Source organism: Scyliorhinus torazame, chromosome 1, assembly GCF_047496885.1.
Source record: "Scyliorhinus torazame isolate Kashiwa2021f chromosome 1, sScyTor2.1, whole genome shotgun sequence".
Classification (NCBI taxonomy): domain Eukaryota; kingdom Metazoa; phylum Chordata; class Chondrichthyes; order Carcharhiniformes; family Scyliorhinidae; genus Scyliorhinus; species Scyliorhinus torazame.
The window spans coordinates 136,214,691-136,239,157 of NC_092707.1; positions in this window are offsets into that span (position 1 = coordinate 136,214,691).

Below are 24,467 nucleotides of genomic sequence, written 5' to 3' on the forward strand. Positions count from 1 at the left end.
TCCTGGGACATTGGAACCAGTTTTGGGGGAGGTGGGACCAGTACAAACCAGACGGTCTGCACCTGGGCAGGACAGGAACCGATGTCCTGGGGGGGATGGGGATTGGGGGGGGGGGGGGGGTTTGCTGGTGCTGTTAGGGACGGTTTAAACTAATGTGACAGTGAGGTGGGAACCGGTGCAGGAAGTGGGAGGGAAGTAAAAAGGGGACAGAAATGAAAGGCAGTAAGGGGGAAAGTGTAAGGTAGAGAAGCCATCGTCAAAAATCAAAAAGGGTCACAGTACAGGGTACAGTGACTGAGGACAGCTCAGTGAATAGGCCCAGTCATACTAAAAGGAATAAAACGGGAAGTAAAAACATAAATGGAAAGCGACGCAGCAGGTTATTCCATGAAGATATGGGTCCTACGATAAGGAAAATTAAGAGAAAAGTTAAAAGGAAAAATAACTTAGGAGAGGTTACTGATAGAGGTGTTAAGATTCAAAACGGAGATATAAAAGCCAACATAAGGGTACTTTAGCTGAATGCTCGTAGTATTCGGAATAAGGTAAATGAGCTGATGGTGCAAATCATCATGAATGACTATGATTGATTGGCCATTACTGAAACATGGTTAAAGGATGGTCACGACTGGGAATTAAATATCCAAGGGTATCAAATTATTCATAAGGACAGAGTGGATGGTAAGGGAGGTGACATCCGGGCAGTAGTGAGGGATGGCATTGGTGTTATGGAGGATAAGGTTGAATCCATTTGGGGGAAATCAGGAATAGTAAGGCGAAAAAGCCACTGATAGGAGTAGTCTATAGGCCACCAAATAGTAGAAATAACTGATACATATAGAAATGATACAGCAGTTATCATGGGGGATTTTAATCTGCATGTCAATTGGTTCAACCAGGTCGATCAAGGCAGCCTTGAGGAGGGGTTTATAGAATGTATCCGCGATAGTTTCCTAGAACAGTATGTAATGGAACCTACGAGGAAACAAGCTGTCCTAGATCTGGGCCTGTGTATTGAGACAGGATTGATTAATGATCACATAGTTAGGGATCCTCTCAGAAGGAGCGATCACAATATAGTGGAATTTAAAATACAGATGGAGGGTGAGAAGGTAAAATCAAACACTAGTGTTTTGTGTCTCAACAAAGGAGATCACAATGGGATGAGAGAAGAGCTGGCTAAGGTAGACTGGGAGCAAAGACTTCATGGTTAAACAGTTGAGGAACAGTGGCGAACCATCCAAGCAATTTTTCACAGTGCTCAGCAAAAGTTTATCCCAACAAAAAGGAGGGACGGTAGAAAGAGGGAAAATTGACCGTGGATATCTAAGGAAATAAGAGAGAGTGTCAAATTAAAGGAAAAAGCATACATAGTGGAAAAGAGGAGTGGGAGACTAATAATAATAATAATCGCTTATTGCCACAAGTAGGTTTCACTGAAGTTACTGTGAAAAGCCCCTAGTCACCACATTCTGCCGCCTGTTCGGGGTGGCTGGTATGGGAATATAACCCGTGCTGCTGGCCATGTTCGGCATTACAATCCAGCTGTAACACTGCTAAACCAGCCCCATAGACTAGAGGATTGGGAAATCTTTAGGGGGCAACAGAAAGCTACTAAAAAAGCTGTAAAGAAGAGTAAGATAGATTATGACAGTAAACTTTCTCAGAATATAAAAACAGAGAGTAAAAGTTTCTACAAATATACAAAACAAAAAAGAGTGGCTCAGGTAAATATTGGTCTTTTAGAGGATGAGAAGGGAGATTTAATAATGGGAGATGAGGAAATGGCTGAGGAACTGAACATGTTTTTTGGATCGGTCTTCACAGTGGAAAACACAACTGACATGCCAGTGACTGATGGAAATGAGGCTGTGACGGTGAGGACCTTGAGACCAATGTTATCACTAAGGAGGTAGTGATGGGCAAGCTAATGGGGCTAAAGGTAGACAAGTCTCCTGGCCCTGATGGAATGCATCCCAGAGTGCTAAAAGCGATGGCTAGGGAAATTGCAAATGCACTAGTGATAATTCACTAGACTCTGGGATGGTCCTGGAGGATTGGAAATTAGCAAACGTAACACCACTGTTTAAAAAAGGAGGTAGGCAGACAGCAGGTAATTATAGGCCAGTTAGCTTAACTTCGGTAGTAGGGAAGATGTTGGAGTCTATCATCAAGGAAGAAATAGCAAGCGATCTGGATGGAAATTGTCCCATTGGACAGATGCAGCATGGGTTCATAAAGGGCAGGTCGTGCCTAACTAATTTAGTGGAATTCTTTGAGGAAATTACCAGTGTGGTAGACAACGCGGAGCCAATGGAGATGGTATATCTGGATTTCCAGAAAGCTTTTAACAAGATGCCACACAAAAGGTTGCTGCCTGAGATAAAGATGCATGGCGTTAAGGGTAAAGTAGTAGCATGGATATAGGATTGGTTAATTAATAGAAAGCAAAGAGTGGGGATTAATGGGTGCTTCTCTGGTTGGCAATCATTAGCTAGTGGTGTCTCTCAGGGATCAGTGTTGGGCCCACAATTGTTCACAATTTACATAGGTGATTTGGAGTTGGGGACCAAGTGTAATGTGTCCAAGTTTGCAGACGACACTAAGATGAGTGGTAAAGCAAAAAGTGCAGAGGATACTGGAAGTTTGCAGAGGGATTTAGATTGTTTAAGTGAATGGGCTAGGGTCTGGCAGATGGAATACAATGTTGACAAATGTGAGGTTATACATTTTGATAGGAATAACAGCAAAAGGGATTATTATTTAAATGATAAAATATTAAAATATGTTGCTGTGCAGAGGGACCTGGCTGTCCTAGTGCATGAGTCGCAAATAAGTTGGTTTACAGGTGCAACAGGTGATTAAGAAGGCAAATGGAGTTTTGTCCTTCATTGCTAGAGGGATGGGATGGAATTTAATATGAGGAAGATTATTCTGCAACTGTACAATGTGTTAGTGAGGCCACACCTGGAGTATTGTTCAGTTTTGGTCTCCTTACTGGAGAAAGGACGTACTGGCGCTGGAGGGTGTGCAGAGGAGATTCACTAGGTTAATCCCAGAGTTGAGGGTGTTTGATTATGAGGAGAGGTTGACTAGACTGGGACTGTACTCGTTAGAATTTAGAAGGATGTGGGGGGGCCCTTGTAGAAACATATAAAATTATGAAGGGAATAGATAGGATAGATGCGGGCAGGTTGTTTCCACTGGCGGGTGAAAGCAGAACTAGGGGGCATAGCCTCAAAATAAGGGAAAGTAGATTTGGGACTGGGTTTAGGATGAAGTTCTTCACCCAAAGGGTTGTGAATCTATGGAATTCCCCACCCGGTGAAGTAGTTGAGGCTCCTTCATTAAATGTTTTCAAGATAAAGATAGATAGTTTTTCAAAGAATAAAGAAATAAAGGGTTATGGTGTTCAGGCTGGAAAGTGGAGCTGAGTCCACAAAAGATCAGCCATGATCTCCTTGAATGGTGGAGCAGGCTCGAAGGGCCAGATGGCCTACTCCTGCTCCTAGTTCTTATGTTCTTATGATGCCCATAGCATCTTTCTCTTTCCCCTACCACCCTGAAACGCCCCTCTTCCCCTCTAGATCTCCAGAGCTGCCCACCTCTTCATTCCTCGCTCCCTCATCTAATCCACTCCCCTGCACAGACCATCAGTGCCCAATAGTATCCCCTGCAGCCTCCCATCAGTGGCTTGGAGACCAACCTCCTGGAGAAATCTGCTGCTTGAACATCCACATGGTTAATGCTTCACCCACTTTCATGACAGGGAGATATTAGAAATATGAGTTCAGAAATGGGTTCCAAAATTGAAGCAGACAATTTAAAGGTTCAAACAGATTGAAGGAAAATGCTGTGAGACCGAACTTAAAGGGATGCCTGAGTCATAGGGTACCTGAGTCATAGGGTACCTGAGTCATATGCTCCCATTCAGACTTCAGCTTGATATGGAATGCATAATGTGATTCCCCAAAGACCCATTGAGCTGGAGTCTCCGTTCCGGAGACGAGGTGTTGACACTGGCGCAGAATTTGTGGAGTTCCATGACAGCAAAACTGGCGCCGCACCTGGACCAACTCTGCTACTTTTCAGGGACTAGCACCGACGCCACGTGGAACACAATAGATTCCAATGGGAAATGGTGCGGGATTCGCTGGTTTCACGATTGACACTCAGGAGGCTGATAAACTGCAGCTGCATCTGTACACTGCACTCCCCACACACACCATCCCAGCCAACAAGATGGCAGGGAGGAGAGCAGCTCCACGCTGTGGTGACACAAGTAACTTTGTGAAGGACTCAAATTCTCCACTCGATGTGGTCATTGAGCGCAACAAACAAAACAACAAGCACGTCAATAACAACAGTGGCAACAACAATAGAACAACAACTGGTACGACATGGTACAACTCTGCCCATGAAGGACAATGTTACTGCTCAGCTCAGAACAATGGTGAGAGTGCAAACATACCATGGCATGTCAACGCATCTTAGCAATTCACGTTTGCTACACTATGGACAAGCAAACCAGCTTTCAGGAAAGATGTCATCAAGAATTGCTACCACAAGCATAAAAAAAAGAGTCCACCTCAGACAATGAAGTGATTTGATCATTTGAACACCTCCTGATGACTTCTTGGTTACGTAAACACCAGGACACTGACGCCGTTCACAAGGGAATGACAACATCAACATTAAACTTCCATAACAGCACAAGAAAGCCACTCGACCATGTAAATTCATGAACTTTGGACTCATAACTATTATTTGGTATTGTAGAATTCTCAATGTCATCATAACTATTCTTTGATCTTGTTTCGTGATCAAAGTCATCATAACTTGTACATGTCATCATTTATTTACCTGTTTTTGTTCATTTTTTTCTTTAGCACTGCACAGAAAATATGTAACATGAAAAAAGGGGTGATGTGGTGATCTGTATCACTGTAAATACACAAGGGGTTAATGTAAATACACTACGACCAAGTAAACACGAGAGGGAGCACCAGAGACGTGATGACATGCAGACATACAGCTAATGAACACATAGAATAGGACATGACCAATGGGCAGTCAAGACACCCAGAGGTGACATTACCACAAGGGGGCATTACACAACCCATATATAAGGACAGGGCACACATGCTCTGTCTCTTTCCACCAACACTTAGAGTAGAACAGGGGCAGATCAGAAGCGTCACAAACACCACGTGGCTTAGAGCAGACTGGTTAGTTAGACTGAGTTACTATAGCAAGATTTGCAGGAGAGTCAAACTCATGGAGAACTGTGCTAATGGTTCAATAAATCACATTGAACTTGCTTCAAAGTCTGGAGTATTTTTTGGTCAAAGCTGCATCGTGTTGCAGCCTGTTATCCCAGAGTACATAACATAACACCCACGCTTCACCCTCCTGGACGCGGTGGGAGAAGAGGTGGATGACCATGTACTCCGGCCCATGAAGGAGGCTGCTAACCATCGCTGTTCGCCGTGTCTGGGTGGGCGGTGGTGTAGTGGTATTGTCACTGGACTAGTAAACCAGTGACCCAGAGTAATGCTCTGGAGACCCGGGTTCAAATCCTGCCACTGCAGATGGTGAAACTGAATTCAATAAAAATGTGGAATTTATAAAATTCAAATGATGACCATGAAACCAGTATCGATTGTCGTAAAAACCCATCTGGTTTACTAATGTCCTTTAGGGGAGTAATTCTGCTATCCTTACCTGGTCTGCCCTACATGTGACTCCAAACCCACAGAAATGTGGTTGATTCGTAACTGCCCCCTCAAGGGATGGGCAATAAATGCTGGCACAGCCTGTGACAGCCACATCCCATGAACAAATAAAAGAAAAAGGAGGCAGAGGCAGTGAGCACCATGGGTAACACCATCCAGACCGGCCAGCAGTGCCGGAAATAAACCTCATAACCTCCTCAGGGAGGCCAAGGTGAGTAGGCAGCACTGTGCCTCTGGCACCAACCCCGTCCAACACACCCCAACCCGGAGGGCAGCCGAACCCCCACCCTGCACCACATGCCGGTGTCCATACCGGCCGCCATGAGCAGGTGCCCTGGCAACTGAGGCCACCAGAAACCCACCCCCTGGGCTGAATGCATCAAACTGTCAAACACCGTCGTCTTCTGTTTGTCCCCACCCCCCCAGGAGAAGCCCACCCATAACCGCCGGTAGTGGGAGAAAACAGGAGGGGGACCGCCAGATGTGTGGCCCCTCACCATGGCAGCGCAGAGGGCCCTGTATGTGGTCAGCGGCCCTGAGGAAAGTAATGTCACCGGGGTGGATTTTGGCAGCAGGCGTCGAAGTGAGACCCTGCGGAGTTGCAGTTCCCTGTGAAATGTGTGTCAACCCCGCCCCCCCCCCCCCCACCACCACCCTCACACCCACACCGACCTCAACCCCACCATCACCCTACACCACCCCCAACCTCACCACCCACAACCCCACACCGACCTCAACCACACACCGACCTCAACCCCACACCGGCCTCAACCCCACCATCACCCGACACCACCCCCAACCTCACCACCCTCGACCCCACACCGACCTCAACCCCACACCGACCTCAACCCCACACCGACCTCAACCACACACCGACCTCAACCCCACCATCACCCGACACCACCCCCAACCTCACCACCCTCGACCCCACACCGACCTCAACCCCACACCGACCTCAACCCCACCATCACCCGACACCACCCCCAACCTCACCACCCTCGACCCCACACCGACCTCAACCCCACCATCACCCTACACCACCCCCAACCTCACCACCCTCAACCCCACACCGACCTCAACCCCACCATTACCCTACACCACCCCCAACCTCACCACCCTCAACCCCACACCGACCTCAACCCCACCATCGCCCGACACCACCCCCAACCTCACCACCCTCAACCCCGCACCGACCTCAACCCCACACCGACCTCAACCCCACCATCACCCGACACCACCCCCAACCTCACCACCCTCAACCCCGCACCGACCTCAACCCCACCATCACCCTACACCACCCCCAACCTCACCACCCTCAACCCCACACCGACCTCAACCCCACACCGACCTCAACCCCACACCGACCTCAACCCCACCATCACCCGACACCACCCCCAACCTCACCACCCTCAACCCCACACCGACCTCAACCCCGCACCGACCTCAACCCCACCATCACCCGACACCACCCGCAACCTCACCACCCTCAACCCCACAACGACCTCAACCCCACAACGACCTCAATCCCACACCGACCTCAATCCCACACCGACCTCAATCCCACACCGACCTCAACCCCACACCGACCTCAATCCCACACCGACCTCAACCCCACACCGACCTCAATCCCACACCGACCTCAACCCCACACCGACCTCAACCCCACACCGACCTCAATCCCACACCGACCTCAACCCCACACCGACCTCAACCCCACACCGACCTCAACCCCACCATCACCCGACACCACCCCCTAACCCACCCAGATGCTCACCCCCACCACCCCCAACCACATCCACCACCAATCTAATCACGTGTCTTGTCTTGTGTCTTGCAGGACCGGCTGGAGATGTGTCGGGCACATCTGGCGTCCCCCGCCCCCTGACAGTGCCACAGCCGGAGCCCTCCCCCGTGAGCCGAGTACCGACGATGAGAGCAGAATGAGACGCCAGCCCTCCACCCGAGACGCAGGACACTCTGTAGCTCGAGTCGGAGGATGACACGGATTTCCCGTCACAGCTGTCTCCAACACCCTCCACCATCCCAGACACATTCACTTTGTTTGGCACTTTAGTAAAGAGGCTCCTGGGACAATATCTGGAGCGCACCACACAGCTGCTCCGGTACAGCAGGTGGAGGTAGGAACTGCCGAGGGGGCGGATGATCGGAGGGCAGGTCAAATCCAGGAACGAGCTGCCGTCCAGATGGGTTTTGGGCTTCTGGAATGGACATTGTTTGTGGAGATGCAGTCACAGAGCCGGGGACTCCATGGGGGGTTGTCGGTGAGCATCCAGCAGCTGCAGGCGCAGGTGGAGGAGTCCAACCATGTGCAGGAGCAGGAGGTGATGCAGACCATGCTGTCACCCAGGCCAACACCGCACAGGTGGTGTCTGCAGTGGAGGCAATTGAGGTGACGGTTTTGGCTATGGATCAGCATGTCCAAGGCCTGGGGCATTCTGTGCAGGCGCTGGCTGAGGCCTAGGACAGGGTTGCTGCCTCCCAGGCAGCCATGTGCCAGAGCCACCTGGAAATCACAGTGGCACTTTTCAGCGTGGCCCAGTCACAGCGGGCCATGTCTGGGAATGTCAGCCGACATGGCACAGACACAGAGGGAAGTTGTCCAGTCCCAGAGGGAGATGGCACAGTCACTGGGTGATGTGGCGCAGTCCCAAACGGAGATGGTCCACTCCCTGTGCTCCATGGCCATGAGCATGCAGACCTTGGTTGAGACCAGACGGGCCTCCACGACTGGCAGCGCCAAGTGGCGGGGGAGCCTCAGGGGTTAGCTATGCTCACATCCCCATTCCCCCATCCCATGGAGTAGCCCGGGGGCCATCGGGCACCCCGAGGGAGGAGGAGGTGATGGGGCCTATACCGGTTACTCCCACAAGGGAGGTGCCGGAACACCGCAGCACCTCTGACTCCCTCCGCCCCGCCCCCCCCCGTCCTGTCTCTGGCCGATCTGGTGGGCAGCAGGCACAACAGGGCGGCACCACGCCACCAGGAACAGCCGAGCAGCAGCCGGGCCTATCCAGGCCCGTCACCCCAGAAGACGCCTGCCAACGGGGACCCAGGTTGCAGGGCGGGAATCACAACAGGCTGCCTGCACTCCTGCTGCACCATCTGGGGATCCACCTGGATGTAGCATTGGGGCCCGCAAGACCATAAAGTTAGACACCCGTTAAGTTGGCACAGGTGCAGGGCACAGTTTAGTTATAGGGGCTTGGGCGTAAGTCTGTATATATGTTGTCACATTAAACACCTGGTCACACTGTTACAACCTGCCTCGGTGCCCTGTCAGATGGCTGTGAGGAATGGGCTGGTCGGGGGTGGGGGGAACAGGTGGATGTTGGAGGTGGATTGGGTGGAACGTTTGGGTAGCCTGGGCTCACACCACTCCCCTGACCGTCCCCACTACCGTCACCCCAGGGATTTGATTCGAAGGGACCATGTGACGGAATGGCCAGCTTGCATACATGGATCACCCAGGTGGACGGTGGATCCGACTACTAATGGCAGGGGTCAGACATTGTCAAACGATGTGGGGCACCAGAGATCTTCGCAGAGCGGGTTCTCATTGTAGCGCACAAAGACTCCGTGAGACGAATAGAGTGAAGTCGATGAGGCTTTATTAAGCGTGTCTGTTCCCCAGCAGCTCGATAGTAAACTGGCCTGCGGGGGAAGACACCGGCTTCTTATACTTCGCCTTCAGGGCGGAGCTTGAGGTCAACGGCCAACCAGGACCCGGGATCTGTCAGCCAATGACATTAGGGCTTCCAGTCCCACATGACCCCCAATACATACTACCACATTCACCCCTTGTCAAAAATGAACCCGGCAGGGTGATGCTTCGTATGGTGGTAAGGGTTTACAGGGCTGGTCCTGGGAGGATAGAACATTCACATGGTAGTACAGTATTGGACAGTTTCGTCCTGTTGCAACTATTTACAGAGGGTATAGGAAAAAAACAAAATGTTCTTTGAACAGTCCATCTTTGTTTTACATCGACGCCAAGAGTCGGTCGGGTGGTCTGGTCGTCCATGTCGATCGCCTCGGCCCCGGCGGTGGTGGTGGTGCTTGTACCAGTGTTGTCGCCTCCAGGAGCCGTACGGTTTCAGCTGTCGGTGCAAAGGGGAGGGGGACTGATCCTCCTGGGAAGGGGGCGGTCGCGGGGTGCGGCGGTGGCAGGAAGGGGAGCGGTTGGGTTGATGGTGTCGGGGGGGTGTGCGTGGTGCCGGCGGGCGCCAGATCCCGCAGGGAGACCGTGTCCTGTCGGCCGTCGGGGTACTCCACGTAGGCGTACTGGGGGTTTGCCTGGAGGAGGTGAACCCTTTCGACCAACGGGTCCGCCTTATGTGCCCGCACATGCTTTCGGAGCAGGATGGGTCCTGGGGCCGCCAGCCAGGTCGGCAGCGACGTTCCAGAGGAGGACCTCCTAGGGAAGACAAGGAGACGCTCGTGGGGCGTTTGATTAGTGCTTGTACATAATAACGACCGGATGGAATGGAGAGCGTCCGGGAGGACCTCCTGCCACCGTGAAATTGGGAGATCCCTGGACCGTAGGGCCAGTAGGACGGCCTTCCAGACCGTGCCGTTTTCCCTTTCTACTTGCCCGTTCCCCCGGGGGTTGTAGCTGGTCGTCCTGCTTCAGGCTATGCCCTTGCTGAGCAGGAACTGGCGCAGCTCGTCACTCATGAAAGAGGACCCCCTGTCGCTGTGGATGTATGCGGGGTAACCGAACAGTGTGAAGATGCTGTTCAGGGCTTTAATGACTGTGGCCGCGGTCATGTCGGAGCAGGGAATGGCAAAAGGGAAGCGGGAGTATTCGTCCACTACATTAAGAAAATATGCGTTGCGGTCGGTGGAGGGGAGGGGCCCTTTGAAATCGAGACTGAGGCGTTCAAAGGGGCGGGAAGCCTTAATCAGGTGCGCTCCATCTGGCCTGAAAAAATGCGGCTTGCATTCCGCGCAGATGTGGCAGCCCCTTGTGACTGTACGGACCTCTTCTAAAGAGTATGGGAGATTGCGGGACTTGATGAAGTGGTAAAACCGAGTGACCCCCGGGTGGCAGAGGTCCTCGTGGAGGGTTTGGAGGCGGTCAATTTGTGCATTGGCACATGTGCCGTGCGATAGGGCATCGGACGGCTCGTTCAGTTTTCCGGGCCGGTACAAGATCTCATAGTTGAAGGTGGAGAGCTCGATCCTCCACCTTAAGATCTTGTCATTTTTAATTTTGCCCCGCTGTGCATTATCGAACATGAAAGCTACCGACCGTTGGTCAGTGAGGAGAGTGAATCTCCTGCCGGCCAGGTAATGCCTCCAATGTCGCACAGCTTCCACTATGGCTTGGGCTTCCTTTTCCACTGAGGAGTGGCGGATTTCTGAGGCGTGGAGGGTTCGGGAGAAAAAGGCCACGGGTCTGCCCGCTTGGTTAAGGGTGGCGGCTAGAGCTACGTCGGAGGCGTCGCTCTCGACCTGGAAGGGGAAGGACTCGTCGATGGCGCGCATTGTGGCCTTTGCGATGTCCGCTTTGATTCGGCTGAAGGCCTGGCAAGCCTCTGTCGACAGAGGGAAGGTCGTGGTCTGTATTAGGGGGCGGGCCTTGTCTGCGTACTGGGGGACCCATTGGGCGTAGTACGAAAAGAACCCCAGGCAGCGTTTCAGGGCTTTTGGGCAGTGCGGGAGGGGAAATTCCATGAGTGCGCGCATACGTTCGGGGTCGGGGCCTATTATCCCATTGCGTACTATGTAGCCCAGAATGGCTAGCCGGTCGGTGCTAAAAACGCACTTGTCCTCGTTGTACGTGAGGTTCAAGGCTTTGGCGGTCTGGAGGAATTTTTGCAGGTTGGCGTCGTGGTCCTGCTGATCGTGGCCGCAGATGGTTACATTGTCGAGATACGGGAACGTGGCCCGTAATCCATGTTGATCAACCATCCGGTCCATCTCCCGTTGGAAGACCGAGACCCCGTTTGTGACGCCAAAAGGGACCCGTAGGAAATGGTATAATCGCCCGTCTGCCTCGAAGGCTGTGTACTTGCGGTCACTTGGGCGGATGGGGAGCTGATGGTAGGCGGACTTGAGGTCCACGGTGGAGAAGACTTTATACTGGGCAATCCGATTGACCATGTCGGATATGCGGGGGAGAGGGTACGCGTCTAGTTGTGTGTACCTGTTGATGGTCTGGCTATAGTCAATGACCATCCTTTGTTTCTCCCCTGTCTTCACTACTACCACCTGCGCTCTCCAGGGACTATTGCTGGCCTGGATTATGCCCTCCTTTAGTAGCCGCTGGACTTCGGACCGAATGAAGGTCCGGCCCTGGGCGCTGTACCGTCTGCTCCTAGTGGCGACGGGTTTGCAATCCGGGGGTTGCACCTTGAGGGTAGCGAGGCCGCAGATAGTGAGTGGGGGTATGGGGCCGCCAAATTTAAACGTAAGTCTCTGTAGATTACATTGGAAATCTAATCCCAGCAAGGTGGGGGCACAGAGTTGGGGAAGGACGTTAAGTTTGTAGTTTTTGAACTCCCTCCCCTGCACCGTTAGGGTAACTATGCAGAATCCCTGGATCTGTACGGAGTGGGATCCTGCAGCTAGGCAAATCTTTTGTGCGCTGGGATAGGTGGTCAAGGAACAGCGTCTTACCGTGTCGGGGTGTATAAAGCTTTCCGTGCTCCCGGAGTCGACTAGGCATGGCGTCTCGTGGCCGTTAATTAGGACCGTTGTCGTCGTCGTCTGGAGTGTCTGGGGCCGAGCCTGATCGAGCGTAACCGAAGCGAGCCGTGGTTGTAGCAGTGGGGTGGGGTCCGTTGTTGCCGTCCAAGATGGCGTCGGGGATGGACAAAATGGCCGCCCCCATACATCGCACGTGGCTGGGGGGGTCACAAGATGGCGGCGGGGGTGGACAAAATGGCCGCCCCCATGCGTCGTACAGGTCGGGGGCGGTCCAATATGGCGGCGCCCCTCCTCCCCTTGTGGTGGTCGGGACCCAAAATGGCGGCGTCTGCGGGTCGCACAACGGCGCCCCTCCTCCCCTCGTGGTGGTCGGGACCCAAACTGGCGGCGTCTGCGGGTCGCACATGGTGTGCTGGGGGGTCTGGGAGCGCTAGGACCGCGAGCGCTAGGACCGCGCGGAGCTCCCTCACCGCGAGCGCTAGGACCGCGAGCGCTAGGACCGCGCGGAGCTCCCTCACCGGGGACAGCGGTGGTCGGGGCCCAAGTCGGCGGCGCCGGCGGGTCAGGCGTGGGGCCGCGAGCGCAAGGAGCGCGAGGAGCTCCCTCACCGGGGGCAGCGGTGGTCGGGGTCCAAGTAGGTGGCGCCGGCGGGTCAGGCGTGGGGCGCGGGACGGGGTTGAGGGTGGCGTTAGGGACGCAAAAAAACCCCTCCTCTCCGTGGAGAGTGTTGGCCGGGACCCAAAGCGGTAGCGCCTGCGGGTCGTACATGGGCTGCGGGGAGGGGGGTTGGGGAGCGTAGGCGGCGTGCAGGGCTCCCAATTCTCCCGGGACCGCGGTGGTCGGGACCCAGAGCGGCTGCGCCTGCAGGTCGCACATGGCGTGCTGGGGGGGTTGGGACGCATAGACTGCTTGTAGGGCTCCCTGTGGCCCCGGGACGGCGGCGACCTCGCGGGATCGGCACACCACCGCATAATGGCCCTTTTTCCCGCAGCTTTTGCAGATGGCTGCGCGGGCCGGACAGCGCTGTCGGGGGTGTTTCGCCTGGCCGCAGAAATAACAGCGGGCGCCCCCGGTGCAACTCGGCGTTTGGACTGCGCAAGCCTGTGGGGTGTCCGGGGGGGGGGGGGGTAGGGGGTTTGCCGCGACGGGTACGTACGGGCCCCAATGGCCTGCCGCGCGGTCGGGGCCATAGGTGCGGGTATTACGCGCGGCCACGTCTAGGGAGGCTGCTAGGGCCCGTGCCTCTGAGAGTCCTAGCGACTCTTTTTCTAGAAGTCTTTGGCGGATTTGGGAGGATTGCATACCTGCCACAAAAGCGTCGCGCATTAACATGTCCGTGTGTTCGTTTGCATTCACCGACGGGCAGCTGCAGGCTCGTCCCAAAATCAGCAGCGCGGCGTAGAACTCGTCCATCGATTCTCCGGGAGCTTGCCGTCTTGTCGCGAGCTGGTAGCGAGCGTAGATTTGGTTAACTGGGCGAACGTAGAGACTTCTCAGTGCTGTGAACGCCGTCTGGAAATCGTCGGTGTCTTCAATGAGGGTGAAAATCTCCGTGCTCACCCTCGAGTGCAGGACCTGCAGTTTTTGTTCGTCTGAGACTCGGCCGGTGGTCGTCCTGACGTAGGCCTCGAAGCAAGTCTGCCAGTGTTTGAAGGCTGCTGCCGCATTCACTGCGTGGGGGCTGATCCTCAGGCATTCTGGAATGATCCTGAGCTCCATAGTCCTTTTTAGGCACGCTTAATAAATTGTAGCGCACAAAGACTCCATGAGACGAATATAGTGAAGTCGATGAGGCTTTATTAAGCGTGTCTGTTCCCCAGCAGCTCGATAGTAAACTGGCCCGCGGGGGAAGACACCGGCTTCTTATACTTCGCCTTCAGGGCGGAGCTTGAGGTCAACGGCCAACCAGGACCCGGGATCTGTCAGCCAATGACATTAGGGCTTCCAGTCCCACATGACCCCCAATACATACTACCACACTCATCATCCTCCATCCCAGGGCCCACACCCCATAGTGCGGTAGGTGTGTATCACGGAAGGGGTTGCAGGTGAGGGGGTGGTAGGGGGGTTGATACCAGTCAGTGAACCTGGAGGGGATCAGAGCATCCCGTGTGTATTGGCTCTGGCGCACACATCATGCAACCTCCCATGCCTGCCTGCACTCCATGTCCTGCCCATCCTCCCCCTCCCCACACCCTCCCCGTCGTATGGGGCCTGCCCTTCCTCCTCCTCCAGCACATCGCCCCTCTGCTGCGCGATGTTGTGGAGGATGTAACAGACCACCACAAAGCGGACGATCCTCTCAGCATCATACTGGAGGGGCCCCTCCAGAGCGGCCCAGGTACCTGAAGAGCATGTTCAGGAGGCCGAAGCACCGCTCGATCACGCTCCTGGTCACTGTATGGGCGCAGTTGTATCGGTCTGTGGCCTCCGGATAAACATTACCAGTCACGACGTGGCGGGTAACTCCTGTCACCCAGGAGCTAACCCCCCAGCCGGGGAAGTCTCAAACATGTCAGGAATCATCATTTCAGACCCTTCATTTTGTCCCACTGAGAATTTCAGGAGTTAAGATGTTGTATGTCATAATATACACCAGAATATCATGGTGCAGACACACACTGATGGACACACAGTGGGACCAATCAACACGCACAACACCGCAGCCAATCACCAGTTAGAGCACACGCACTATAAAGACAGGGGGCATCAGAGTTCCCGCTCATTCGAGTTGCAGCTAGTTAGGAGGACATAGCTCACAGCCTGTAACACAGACATTCACCATGTGCTGAGTGCATCGACTGATTAGGACAAGGCAAAGATCTTTAGTTAAAGCTAGTATCGTATTCACCCACAGTCTGAGTATGTTTAAACAGTTAATGATTCAATAAAATAGTGTTGCAATATTTCAAGTGTTGGTGACCTGTATGTGATCCAGAACACCCAGCACGTCATGGTACCAGGAATTGAGGGATATTAGCACTTCTTAGACCTACCTGCAAGTGATCTGCCTTCCACCAGCACTCAGTCATCCTGCAACATGGACAACATCAGCCCGCCGCCGCCGCTCCGCATCGCCGGCAACCTCGGGGCCACTGGAAGATTTTCAAACAGGATGAACCTTTCCAATCCTTTCTCATGCACCTCCGCATCCTTGCGCAGTCTTGCAGCTACGGGCCCACCTCCGACTCCATGATACGCGACCAGATCGTTTTCGGTGTTCAGTCGGACCCCCTATGTCACCAGCTCCTCAAAGTAAAGCAACTCACCCTATCGACCGCCATCGAGACCTGTGTCTTAAATGAAAATGCCACGAGTCGGTCTTCCCATATACAAGCGGCTGAACCGGCGCGGCAAGGTCCCCACGAGGCGGAACGGGTCCAAGTGATTGAGCCCCTCCAGGGCCTCCGCCTGGATGAAGGCGGCAATTTTGTGTGCTTTTCGCGGACTCCCGCGCTTGTGTGCACCAAACGAGGGTACGGCGATGTGGAGGAACGTAATGCGCAGGCGCGCACCACGCACAACCGCACCGCGCATGCGCGGTGGCGCAGCGAAAGTGCTAACGTCACGATGTGCGGCAACTGTGGCTCCGCCCATTTAAAGCGGCAATGCCTTGCAAAATCTCGACAATGCCTACGATGTGGCAGACTTGGCCACTATGCTGCCTTCTGCCAAGCAGCTCAGCGTGTCACTTCATATCGCTTCAGCCAGCCTCGCAGGAATGTTCGGGGAATTTAACCCATGTTCACCGAGTCCGATGCGGACCTTCCACATAGCAGTGACACCGAGGACCCGAAGGCGCCTTTACGAGTCGGTGTCGTAACGAAAAACAGGCTGTCCCCGAAGCAAAGACACCAGCCGCTGTCGGTATACAGCATCGATCCAGACGATGAGTGGTGTGCCACCCTGATGGTCAACCGGTCCCAAATACGATTCCGCTTGGGCACTGGTGCCTCTGCCAATCTCATGGCGTGGTCTGACTTCCAAAGCCTTCGTGTCAAACCAGCCATCTTTCCATCAGCCTGCCAGCTATTGGATTACAATGACAACGTCATTGCTGCTAGCGACTCTTGCCAACTTGAAGTGACGCACAGCTCACGCAAAGCCATCCTTCCTTTCGAGATCTTGGGCTCCTCGAAAGACTCCCTGCTTGGTGCACATGCATGCAAGCTGTTGAACCTCGTTCAGAGAGTGCACTCTCTCTCTCCTGTTGACACGTCTGCCTTCCAGGACGTTGACTTCAGGGCGCAACTCGACGCCATCATCGACCAGCACCGCGACATCTTCGAAGGCATGGGCATGCTCCCATATACTTACACAAGATCCTACTCAAACAGAACGCCACGCCTGTGGTGCATGCACCTCACAGGGTCCCAGCACCCCTTCAGGACCGCCTCAAGCAGCAGCTGCAGGACCTCCAGGACCAAGTAGTGATCACCAGAGTTACCAAACCAACCGACTGGGTCAGTTCCATGGTGTGTGTAAAAAAGCCTTCCGGCGAGCTGAGAATTTGCATTGATCCCAAGGATCTGAATCGCAATATCATGAGGGAGCATTATCCAATTCCCAAGCGCGAAGAGATCACATGTGAGATGGCTCGCACCAAGCTCTTCACCAAACTCGACGCCGCGAAAGGATTCTGGCAAATCCAGCATGACAAATCCAGCAGGAAGCTGTGCACATTTAACACCCCCTTTGGCAGATATTGTTACAACAGGATGCCATTTGGGATCATATCTGCTTCAGAAGTGTTCCATAGGATCATGGAACAAATGATGGAAGGCATTGAAGGTGTTCGCGTCTATGTCGACGACATAATCATTTGGTCCAGCACCCCGCAGGAGCATGTCAGTCGCCTCCAGCGCGTGTTCAAACGCATACGTGAGCAGGGCCTCCGCCTCAACAGAACCAAATGCTCGTTTGGTCAGACGGAGCTCAAGTTCCTAGGGGACCACATCTCCCAGTTGGGTGTACGACCGGATGCGGACAAGGTGGCTGCTATCACACACCAGGGGACAAGAAGGCAGTCCTCCGATTTCTGGGCATGGTCAACTTTTTAGGGAAGTTCATCCCTAACCTCGCCTCTCATACCACGGCTCTCAGGAACCTGGTTAGGAAGACGACAGACTTCCAATGGCTCCCTGCCCATGAGCACGAATGAAGATAACTCAAAACCAAACTCACCACGGCCCCGGCCTCAGCTTTCTTTGATCCAGCAAAAGAGACCAAAATTTCGACCGATGCCAGCCAATCCGGCATTGGGGCAGTGCTCCTGCAACGCGATGTGGCCTCATCATGGGCCCCCGTTGCATATGCGTCACGCGCCATGACCACCACAGAACAGGGCTACGTGCAGATAAAAAAGGAGTGCCTGGGCCTTCTGACCGGTGTCGTCAAGTTTCACGATTATGTGTACGGCCTTCCTCAATTCATCGTCGAGACCGACCATCGCCCGCTGGTCAATATAATACAGAAAGACTTGAACGACATGACGCCTCGCCTCCAGCGTATTCTTCTCAAGCTCCGGCGATACGACTTCCAGCTGGCATACGCCCCAGGCAAAGACCTCATCATTGCCGACGCTCCAACATTTGCTACAACGTGTCATGTGCCACCTAACAGACGGGTGGCTCAAGGGCCAATGCCCGCAGTTCTATAACATCAGAGATGATCTGGCGGTAGTAGATGGTGTTCTCCTGAAACTGGAACTGGACCGCATTGTCATCTCGCATAGCATGCACCAGTTTGTCTTGGAACAGTTACACGAGGGCCTTCTTATTTTATACAACTTGTGTGGTCATTTGTCCATCGTATCTGGGCTGGAGACACACTGTGGTTCAGACGGTACAACAAATCTGGCGACCCTGGTGGTATTCGACTGGAAGTTGCAATTGTTGCTCCGAAAGATCCCACAGGATATATATTAGAACATAGAACATAGAACGATACAGTGCAGTACAGGCCCTTCGGCCCACGATGTTGCACCGAAACAAAAGCCATCTAACCTACACTATGCCATTATCATCCACATGCTTATCCAATAAACTTTTAAATGCCCTCAATGTTGGCGAGTTCACTACTGTTGCAGGTAGGGCATTCCACGGCCTCACCACTCTTTGCGTAAAGAACCTACCTTTACCTCTGTCCTATATCTATTACCCCTCAGTTTAAGGCTATGTCCCCTCGTGCCAGCCATTTCCATCCGCGGGAGAAGGCTCTCACTGTCCACCCTATCTAACCCTCTGATCATTTTGTATGCCTCTATTAAGTCTCCTCTTAACCTTCTTCTCTCTAACGAAAACAACCTCAAGTCCATCAGCCTTTCCTCATAAGATTTTCCCTCCATACCAGGCAACATCCTGGTAAATCTCCTCTGCACCCGCTCCAAAGCTTCCACGTCCTTCCTATAATGCGGTGACCAGAACTGTACGCAATACTCCAAATGCGGCCGTACCAGAGTTCTGTACAGCTGCAACATGACCTCATATTCTTGGAGATTTCGCCTTAGCCCGAATTAGGAAGGCAAAGGACCCATGTAACGGCCAGGATTCCAAGTAAATCGGAGGGAATATAAAGGTCTCTATTCTTGAAGATTATTCACAAATTAAAAATTAAACCACAGGTAGAAACTCCGTATTGGACAAATCACCAAATTTTGGATGTGTGTACTAAATGCATGCATACCTAACAAGGGAGGATAGGGCCAACACGGCAGATTTGCGCGCAGCTTCTGAGGGATTAGGGCCGTTACACAGCCACAAGCCGTATCCACTGTCCAATCGGCCCTCTACCTCCGAACGTCAATATGGCAGCTCAGACAACAGGTAAAGATGTAGATGCGCAGAAGACAGGAGCAGAGAGGTGTCCCATATGGGAGGGGGTATATCAAAGGGCGAGGTTGGCACATGTGGTCAGACTTTTGATCAGGCACCAAGACAGGCCCCAGGGTGGTGGGAAGATGTGAGAGAAGGGCACGGGGAATGTGTGCCAAATTATAAGAAGCCACAGGCTATACCTGCGGCATCATTGAGGCAAAGATCCATCACTGCACCTCCCCACCCAGCAACTGCAAGGCCGACGCCTTAGCCAGAGCCAGTGCTCATAACGATCATCTCTGGCAGCACCCGGAATTGAGCCGATGAATGCGGTTGATGTCTCCCAGACTAACATAGCCGATCTAGCTCAGTCCCAACGCACAGGCGATTCCCTACAACAGATTCTGAACAGCAGTCAACAGCCCCCTATGTTATGTGGGAAGACGAGCTGATCATCTAGGAAGGATTTGTATAAAGGACGGGAATGATGTGATCCCTACCCTGGACCGATACCAGTTCATATACCAATCCCATGACTGACACCAGAGCACGCAGACCAGTACGGACCACTATTATGTTGGTGGCGGGGACCAATGAGAATTATATTGAGGATTGCCTCACTTGCGCCCAGAATGTTCTCGACAATTACGCCAGGAAGGGACATATCGGACACGCCCGTCCTGTGGAGGATCCCTGGACAAAGCCTCATGTGGATTACATCGGCCCACCCCCACCATGCAGAGATGGATTTAAGGATATACTGCTTATCATTGACACCTGCACAAAGCAGTTCTCACCCGCAACGCAACCGCCTCACAACCACTGACACTCCCCAATCTCGTTATTGGACATGGGACCATGCCAGACGTGTGGAGCACAACGTTTCCAAGGTGTCCAGATGATGACAATCGGACGCCTCCCAATAAGCATGGCACACGATTTCTGATGGAACCTGCCCCATCATGTGTGCTCCACGCACGCTAGTGTTCTTTATTTATGCGTTGTTTCACATTCATCTCCTGTGGAAGGGAAATTAATGAGTTGCCAACTTAGAAAGATGCTGGGAAATGCTTGACTATAGTTTACTGCTTTTGAATGAAAATAAGTCAGTCAGGTAATGGAAACGAAATACTGCTTAATATTTTGGTCTCGGCCTTATTATGATAACACATTGTCCTCCGAAAGATAACAAAATGTGTACTCAAGTTGTTTTTAGCCAAGGGCAAGAACATACGCACTACGTATTTCATCTTATGTACTTTCCAAGTTCTATTTAATATAAACATGGCTGTTTACTTCAAGCTGTTATTTCAGACTACAAAGATATGGGGCGAAATTCTCCGGTATCGGCGCGATGTCCGCCGACTGCCGCCCAAAACGACGCAAATCAGTCGGGCATCGCACCGCCCCAAAGGTGCGGAATCCTCCGCATCTTGGGGGGCCGAGCCCCAACCTTAAGGGGCTAGGCCCGTGCCGGACTAATTTCCGCCCCGCCAGCTGGCGGAAAAGGCCTTTGGTGCCCCGCCAGCTGGCGCGGAAATTACATCTCCGGGCGGCGCATGCGCGGGAGCGTTAGCGGCCGCTGACGGCATTCCCGTGCATGCGCAGTGGAGGGAGTCTCTTCCGCCTCCGCCATGGTGGAGACCGTGACGAAGGCGGAAGGGAAAGAGTGCCCCCACGGCACAGGCCTGCCCGCGGATCGGTGGGCCACAATCGCGGGCCAGGCCACCGTGGAGGCACCCCCCGGGGACAGATCGCCCCGCGCCCCACCCCCCAGGACCCCGGAGCCCACCCGTGCCGCCTTGTCCCGCCGGTAAGGTAGGTGGTTTAATCTACGCCGGCGGGACAGGCATTTTAGCGGCGGGACTTCGGCCCATCCGAAGGGGGGCCCACCAACCGGCGCGCCCCCACCGTTCCCGCCCCACCATTCCCGCCCCCACCAAATATCCAGTGCCGGAGAATTCGGCAACCGACGGGGGCGGGATTCACGCCAGCCCCCGGCGATTCTCCGACCCGGCGGGGGGTCGGAGAATCTCGCCCCATGCTTTCTTCAATCAAATCTCAGAGTGTTGTGGACTGGCTAAAAATCCAGAACATCTCTCTCCGCAAATATATTTGTGTAAATAAATTTCCTTAAATCGAACCTCGAAGAATTTGTCTTTATTATAATTTCCACCACAAATTGGCGTGTTCGTTGCAGTATCCCTAATTTAACGGGACATGAACCCCGAAAGGACTCTACAAATAGGACTCGCTCAGCTGAAATGGAGAGTGACATAGCGTGACCCCAGCTGAAAGGGGGGGGGGGCGGTGTTCGGCAGCCTTAATTACTGGCCGGTGGCTCAGGCAAGGATGAGTTATCTTAATTAATAAATTAACGATAGCTGCATGGGAAGAAAAAAGGTGCCTTAGAGACTAAAATTTTTTTTTAAACTTCAAGGTTCGTGAAAGGATAAACACCGGTGTGCGCTCCCTGCATAGATTTCTTTGTGATGAGCAGGGCGTTGATCCCCAGGGTGGAGGGGACAGAATACTCGGCCATTGCAGTCTCCGATCATGCTCCACACTGGGTGGATTTGCGTCTTGGTGGGGAGAGAGGTCAGCCCCCACTATGGAGGCTAGGTGTGGGGCTGCTGGCAGGCGACGAGGTTTGTGGGCGGATAAGGGGGAAAATCAAGACTTACCTGGAAACTAATGATTCTGGGGAGGTGGCGGGGTCCACGGTGTGGGAGGCCCTGAAGGCAGTTATCAGAGGGGTGTTGATCTCTATCAGGTCACATAGAGAGAAGAAAGAAAGAGCGGAGGGAGAAAGGCTAGTTGGGGAGATACTCAGAGTAGACAGGAGCTACGCGGAGACCCCCGAGACGGGGCTACTGAAAGCGCGCCGGAGGCTGCAGGCGGAATTCGACCTGCTGACCACTGGGAAGGCGGTAGCACAGCTGAGGAAGGCCAAAGGGGCTGTCTACGAATACGGGGAGAAAGCGAGTAGAATGCTGGCGCACTAACTTCGCAAGAGGGAGGCGGCCAGGGAAATTGGGGAAGTACAGGATAAGGATGGCAACACGGTTATAGACCCAGAGGGGGTGAACAAAGTCTTTAGGGTGTTTTATGGTAAATTGTATGAGTCAGAACCCCCGTCGGGAGGGGAAGGGATGAAGCAATTCATGGACCAACTGAGGTTCCCAAAGGTGGAAGAGGATCTGGAGGAGGGACTAGGGGCCCCAATAGAGCTGGAGGAGATGGTAAAGAGTTTAGGGGACATACAGCCGGGCAAAGCCCCGGGGCCGGACGGCTACCTTGTAGAATTCTACAATAAATTTTCGGAACTGATGTGCCCACTCCTGCTAAGGCCCTTCAATGAGGCCAAAGAGAGAGGGACCCTCCCCCCAACAATGTCACAGGCTTCGATTTCACTCATCCTCAAACGAGAGAAAGATCCGCTACAGTGTGGATCTTATAGACCGATATCGCTCCTGAATGTTGATGCCAAACTGCTGGCCAAGGTCTTAGCTGCTAGGATTGAGGACTGTGTCCCTGGGGTGATAGAGGAGGATCAGACAGGCTTCATCAAGGACAGGCAATTGAACTCCAACATACGGAGGCTCCTAAACATTATCATGATGCCCTCAGAGGGAGGGGAGGCAGAAGTGGGGCGGCAATGGATGCGGAGAAAGCCTTTGACCGGGTGGAATGGGAGTACCTGTGGGAAGCACTAAGAAGGTTCGGATTCGGTGAGGGGGTCATAGGTTGGGTCCAGCTACTCTACCAGGCCCCAGTGGCAAGTGTGTGCACGAACAGGGTGAGGTCGGAATACTTTAGGCTCCACCGGGGTGATGTGTTGGGCGCTCTGGATCCGTGGAACACATACAGGCCACCAACACTTAAAACAGTGCAACACTATTTTATTAAGTCAGAAATTGTTTAACATACTCTCACTGTGGGTTAACACGATATTAGATTGAACTAAAGACCTATGCCTTGTCCTAACCAGTCTATGGTTAGCACATGGTGAAGATCTGTGCTGCAGGCTGTGAGCTCTGTCCTACTAGGAGGCTGCATTCCGAATGAGTGGGAACTCTGATGCCCCCTGTCTTTATAGTGTGTGTGCTCTAACTGGTGATTGGTTGCAGTGTTGTGTGTGTTGATTGGTCCCACTGCGTGTCATCAGCGTGTGTGTCTGCACCGTGATATACTGGTGTATATTATGACACGGGGGACAAGGCAGGGGTGCCCCCTCTCCCCGTTATTATTCACTCTTGCGATCGAGCCGCTGGCTATAGCGCTGCGGACTCCAGAGAACTGGCGGGGGTTGGTTCGGGGGGGAAGAGCATCGGGTCTTGCTTTATGCGGATGAACTGCTCCTGTATATTTCGGACCCACTAGAGGGAATGGGGGAGGTCATGCAGATTCTGAGGGACTTTGGCAATTTCTCAGGTATAAACTAAACGAGAAGAAAAGCAAAATGTGATCCAAGCTAAGGGGCAGGAAAAGGGACTGGGAGAGCTTCCGCTGAAATTAGTCGAGACGAGCTTTCGGAACCTAGGGATACAGGTGGCTCGAAAGTGGGATGCCCTCCACAAGCTTAATCTATCTCGGCTGGTCGAGCAGATGGAGGGGGACTTCAAAAGGTGGGACATGCTCCCGCTTTCTCTAGCGGGGAGGGTGCAGACCGTTAAGATGACGGTCCTCCCCAGATTTCTGTTCGTCTTCCAGTGCCTTCCCATCTTCATCCCTAAGTCCTTCGTTAAGCGGGTGAACAAGATCATATCGGGATTCGTATGGGCAAATAAGACCCCGTGAGTAAAGAGACTGTAGCTGGAGTGCAGTCCGGGGGGGTGGCACTGCCGAACCTTTGCAGCTACTATTGGGCGGCTAACATTGCCATGGTTAGGAAATGGGTATTGGGGGAGGGGTCAATGTGAGAGTGGTTAGAGGCGGCCTCATGTAAAGGTACCAGCCTAGCAGCACTTGCAACGACACCTCTGCCGTTCTAGCCAGCCCGCTACTCCTCTAGTCCGCTGGTGGTTGCGGCATGAAGGATCTGGCGTCAGTGGAGAAGGCACGGGGGGTGGAGGGAGCCTCAGTCTGGATCCCGATATGCAACAATCACAGATTTGTCCCGGGCAGGATAGACGGAGGGTTTCAAAGCTGGCATAGGGCAGGTATTAAAAGGATGGGGGACCTGTTCATAGACGGGACCTTCCCCAGCCTGAAAACGCTGATGGAGAAATTTAGTTTGTCCCCT